General features: G+C 44.2%; 1 non-coding gene across 1 annotated transcript; it reads right to left on the minus strand.

The window, feature by feature from the left end:
* Nucleotides 1-3,449: 3,449 nt before the first annotated feature.
* Nucleotides 3,450-3,522, minus strand: TRNAA-AGC. The gene has a single exon. It is a non-coding gene; the product is annotated as a tRNA-Ala (tRNA).
* Nucleotides 3,523-5,791: the final 2,269 nt, after the last annotated feature.

Genomic DNA, 5,791 nt, shown 5'->3' on the forward strand with positions numbered 1-5,791 from the left:
GTGACCTTGGGCAAGCTACTTACCCTCTCTGAATCTGTTTCCTCATATGTAAAATGTAGATAATACAGGGCTTCCTTCATAGATTTTGATAAGGATTAAATGATAAAAATGAATAAACTTCTTAGTATAGTGCCTGGCATGTAGGAAGGGCTATATAAGGATTCATTACTTTTTAAAAAATATTTTTATTTATTTACTTGGCTGAACTGGGTCCTAGTTACAGCATTCAGGATCTTTGGTTGTGGCATGTGGAATCCAGTTCCCCAAACAGGGACTGAACCCAGGCCCCCTGCACTGGGAGTGCCCAGTCCTAGCCATAGACCACCAGAGAAGTCCCTTCACCACTATTTTTAAGTAAGTGTTTCTAATGGAGTTATTGTTGATTTATAATATTATATTAGTTTCAGGTGGTGCACAACATGGTGATTCAAAATTTTATAGACTATACTCCACTTATCGTTATTTATAAAATAGGGGCTATGGTCCCTATGCTCTTCTGCAGCTTAGAGGAAATGCTTTCAGCTTTACACCATTGAGTATGATGTTGAGTATGATGCCAGTTTATCATATATGGCCTTTATTGTGTTGAGGTATGTTCACTCTATGCCCACTTTCTGGAGAATTTCATCATAAAAGGATTTTGAATTTTGTAAAAAACATTTTCCTGAATCTGTTGAGATGATCATATGGTTCTTATTCTTCATTTTGTTAATGCCATGTATCACATTGATTCATTTGTGATTGCTGAATCAGCCTTGCATCTCTGGGACAAATCCCAGAGTGGGATTTGTGTGGGATCATAAGTGTGTGATCCTTTCAGTGTATTGTTGGATTTGGTTTGCTAATATTGTGTTGAGGATTTTTGCATCTATGTTCATCAGTGATATTGGCCTCTAATTTTCTTTCTTTTTCTTTTTTTGCTGATCTCTTTGTCTGATTTTGGTATCAGGGTGATCCTGGCTTCTTTCAAATTACTGTTTCTGCCCTGAGTCTTGGAGCATGTGAGATTTTGTTTGTGCTCTTTAAGAGTGAAGTCTCTATTTCTCATGGTCCTCTGGGTCTCCTGAATGTAAACCCTGCTGGCTTTCCAGGTCAAATGTTCTGGGCGCTCATCTTCCTGGCATAAGACTCCCAGGCTGGGGATCTTGATGTGGTGCTCAGACCCCTCACTCCTTGGGGAGAAACTAATTGTAATTATTTTCCTCTTTGTGGGGTCTGGGATTTGACTATATCATGACTCCCCCTCTCCTATCTGTCTCATTGTGGTTCTTTCTTTGTATCTTCATTTGCAGAAGACCTTTTTCTGATAGGTTCCAAACTTTTTCATTGATAGTTTTTCTATAAATAGTGGTAATTTGGGTGGCCCAGGAGACGAAGTGAGCTTGGAGTCTTTCTACTCCATCTTGAAAGCCTCTTTCACCTGATCTCCTACTTTTCCTTCCCAGAATCACTTGCTTCAGCCTCTGTCTGTATGTGGGGATTTTGCTGCTGCCCCTGTGCTTACAATGTTCTTCTAGAGTCCACTATTAATTTTTTAAATAAATATTTAAGCCATTGGGAAGCAAATCATAGTAATAAGGGAAAAACTTGACATGCTTTCTCAAACTATGCATTCTCAACAGGGGTAATGTAACTTCCAAGGGGGCAAAAATTGGTTTTGATGGGGTCTTTAAAAAGCTCTCTTTTTTAAAAAAACGATATTTAGTTATCTATCTGGTGGCATCGAGTCTTAGTTGTGGCACGCAGGATCTTCACTGCATCACGTGGCATCCTTTATTGTGGTGCGTGGACTCTAGTTGTGGCGCGTGGGCTCAGTAGTTGCAGGGCAAGAGCTTAGTGGCCCCTGGCATCTGGGATCTTAGTTCCCCAACCAGGGATCGAACCTGTGTACCCTGCCTTGAAAAATGACTTCTTAGCCACTGGACCACCAGGAAAGTCTTAAAAAGCTAACTCTTTTATGTATAAAGCTCAGATACAGTACATTAACAGATAGGCAATGTATCTGTGGTTTTAATATTTCACAGGCGGGACATTGAGGGGCAGTGAGAAGAGGTTGAGGAACACTGTTCCGATTCCTCTCCCAAAGTTAACACCCGGCTCTATGTATGTCCTGCCGCAGTTTCTAGTTATTGTTTTATAGTGCAACAAAATGATCTGCAAAGTGTTGTTGTCTAGTTGCTAAGTCATGTCTAGCTCTTCGTGACCCCATGGACTATATAGCCTGCCAGGGATTCTCCAGGCAAGAAGACTGGAGTGGGTTGCCACTTCTTTCTCCAGGGCATCTTCCCTTCCTGGGGATTGAACCCACATCTCCTGCATGGCAGGCAGATTCTTTACCATCTGAGCCAGAGGGGAAGCTCTGCAGTGTGTTAGCTCTCTGCTAACATGTAACAGTTGTCCTTCCAGGATGCAGAAGCAGAGTTGGTGCACCTTATGCTGATGCATCATGAAGGATCATAATTGATATGCTGACTCCTCTGTCTATGGTACTCAGGTGACTCTGGTGAGTGTATTTTCTTGAGCACAAGGAACCTTAGATTCCTAGAAGTGCAACCGTGGAGTGGGAGTGGCTGTGCTTTTTTTTTTTTTTTTTGAGCTTTCATAGCTCCTGCTGAGTTACTCCTGTGATTTTCACAAGCATCACGAGTGTGGTCTCTGGATGGGGAGGCCAGCTCCGAGAGGCTGGAGCAGGCCTGGCAGAGAGTATGGAGCCCAACTGGGTTTAGACTTCTGGCTTTCTGTGCCGTAGGGGCAGGTACGTTTCCTTGGGAGCCTCCTCCTTCGGGTTTTCACCTGTGGGGTGAGGTCTCCCTTGCTGGCTCAGGACTGGCTTGTGGGGGATCTTCACTGTGAAACTTCGCAAGCCCACCCCATGTTGTTGCTTGAGGGAGGCAGTCTGTGTCCTGAGAGGTCTGCAGCCAAGTGCACCCTAACTGACTGTGGGAGGTATGGGAGGAAGTCTAAATCTGAGTTGCTCAAAGGTTCCTTCCTCTGACAACATTTACTGACAAACCTTGGGTGTGCCTCTCCTGAATAGCTGTGGCCCCACAATAGAAAAAAGGATTGGTACTTTTTGATCATTAATGCTTTGCCACATACTACTGCAAGCTCTTTCCATGAATTATCTCATTTAATCCCTCCCTGATAAGCACCTCCAGTGCTCTATCAGGTAAGTACTATTATTACATCCATTTTAAAGAGGGGGAAATAGAGGCTCCGCGGCTTGCTCAAGGTTCAGAGCTGATAAAGGACAGGATAAAGGAGTTGTACTCATAGTTGCTTAATGTCAGCGTCTGTGAACCCTGGATTCTCTCTTCTCTTGCCCTCTGTGGTAGATTGAATTGTTGGCCCACTTCTTTATCCCTCTCTGTACCTACTTCCTTTGGCAAGTGATACTATTAGGGCAAAGGGACCATGATAGCCGATCCCCCTTTGTAAAAATTGAGCTGTGGAGAATGCGGGTATCGATCCCACTACCTCTCACATGCTAAGCGAGCGCTCTACCACTTGAGCTAATTCCCCAGCTGCTAGTGTGTATGTGTGTTTTTTTTTTTTTAGCTCTCCCCATTAGAGGGGTGATGCCTGACTCCTTGACATTGGCCTTGGTCATGTGACTTGCTTTAGCCAGTGAGATGGGGCTAAGAATGCCTGTGAGCCAGTTTAAGGCAAAGTCTTGTCGTACTTGGCTATCTGACACTTGGCCGTCATCAGTCTTTCCAGGGAGTTGCTCCCCTATGGCTGGGGCCCCAGCATGAGCACACGAGAGCAGATCTGAAGCTGAGTTACAGCTTAAAGCGACTGAGCCCAGCTGATTCACTCAAGTGGGAGATCTTTATTCTTGCTGTGGTATGTCTCTGGCAAGAGGTGGTTCCTGGTTGCTGTGCATTTATTGGGGGAATGAACGTCTGAAAGGCGAACCTGACTCCCTCTTCCTCATGTTTGAGGCTCCTGGCTCTGCAGCACTTGCCACATTCCTGGGGAACCTCGTGGATGAAATTAGGTGGTAAACGTGTCTCAGCCTCTCAGCACTGAGAATCCATGTGGACTCAGGCCAGTGTCCTGGGTTCTAGCCCCAGTCTGCCTGTTATGAGGCTGGGGGACCTTACCCAAGCCCCTTGCCTTCTCTGTGCCTCAGTTTCCTCATGGGTGAGTGAGGGGCTATGGCTGGGTCTCCTCCAGCCTGAATCTGCATGGGATTCCAGGTGACTAAAGACTTTGAAAGACATGATGTATAACTTTCTATTGAAAAGGGGACAACAAGTAGAGATTGGGGCTTACACCCCATGCCAAGTGAAGAAGCAGACAGAAGCACCTGGAGAAAGGTGTTTGAAAGTCAAGAGTGAATTCTTCCAGCAAATAGTTTTGCAGAAAATGTCCCGTCAGAGGGGTCTAATGATGTTCCATGTTAGGTCTATTATTCACTTTTGATCTAGCAGAACTTGAATGACCCAAGGCAAGTCTCCCTCTGTACTTGTTAAACCCTGAAAGAGCAGCAGTTATGAGCTGAGCGTCTGAAATCAGACAGGCCTGGGTTGGAATCTGGATTCTTTCACATCATAGCTTTGTGACCTTGAGAAATTGGCCCACCCTCTCTGAGCCTCTCCCACTTGCTAATGTATAAAAATGGGACAATAGGAGTTTAGGTACATTGAGTTCTTTCCAAGGATCAAACCTGACTTTGTTTTATTTTATTTTTTTAACATAAGACGTTTTTAATATTGTAAAGACACAAAATTAAAAGAATGTAAAAAGGTAGCCCTTCCAAAAAAAAAAAAAAAAACTAAATCAAACTATTATTATCAGACAGTATAGACTTTTAAGCAAAATGCATGATTAAATATGAAAAAGGTACTAAATTTACTATAAAATGAAGACATTTAAATGGCAAATGAATAAATAGGCCTGGTTTTAATCACTGTGCTGGGAATGAAGTGATTTAGTCCTCAAACCAGCCCCGTGGAACAGAACACCATTTATTATTATCCCCATTTTGCAGATAGAGAAACTGAGGCTTAGAGAAGTTAAGTAACTTACAGAGATTGCACAATGAGCAAATGCTGGGATCTGAGCCAGGATAACTCTTCCTTAACCACTACCCTGCATCATCTTTCTCATAGAGGGCATAAGGTTAAGTGGCTCCACAGAGTGTCTGATGCACCAAAAGTACTCAGAACATCCTAGGAAAAGACCCAAGTAACAAAAAATCATAATCACCAGTGGAAAGCTTACCCCTTTCACAGACTCTGGGTCTTGTACACATCAGCCCAAGGAAGGCACGGCAACCCACTCCACTATTCTTGCCTGGAGAATCCCATGGACAAAGGAGCCTGGTGGGCTATATAGTCCATAGGGTCGCAAAGAGTCAGACTTGCCTGAAGTGAATGAGCACGCATGCACGCACACATCAGCCCAACTGGGAAGAGTGTCTCTTTGCCTCTCTCTGAGCTGATGATTCTCAGCGAGAGGAGAAGGGGACGACAGAGGATGAGATGGTTGGATGGCATCACCGACTTGATGGACATGAATTTGAGTAAGCTCCGGGAGTTGGTGATGGACAGGGAAGCCTGGCGTTCTGCAGTCCATGGGGTCACAAAGAGTCAGACATGACTGAGCGACTGAACTGACTGAGCTGATTCTAAAGACAGAGAATTGGGCTGGGTTTTGCTTCATCTTTTTCTTTTTAACAGCCAAGAATGGCTGAGTGGCCTGGAATTTCTGTCATCTGTGACAATGAATGGCCCCAAAGGGCAGAAATGAAGATAAGAGCCACTATCAGCCCTGGATCCTTAAA

The sequence above is a fragment of the Cervus canadensis genome, chromosome 18, assembly GCF_019320065.1.
Source record: "Cervus canadensis isolate Bull #8, Minnesota chromosome 18, ASM1932006v1, whole genome shotgun sequence".
Lineage (NCBI taxonomy): Eukaryota > Metazoa > Chordata > Mammalia > Artiodactyla > Cervidae > Cervus > Cervus canadensis.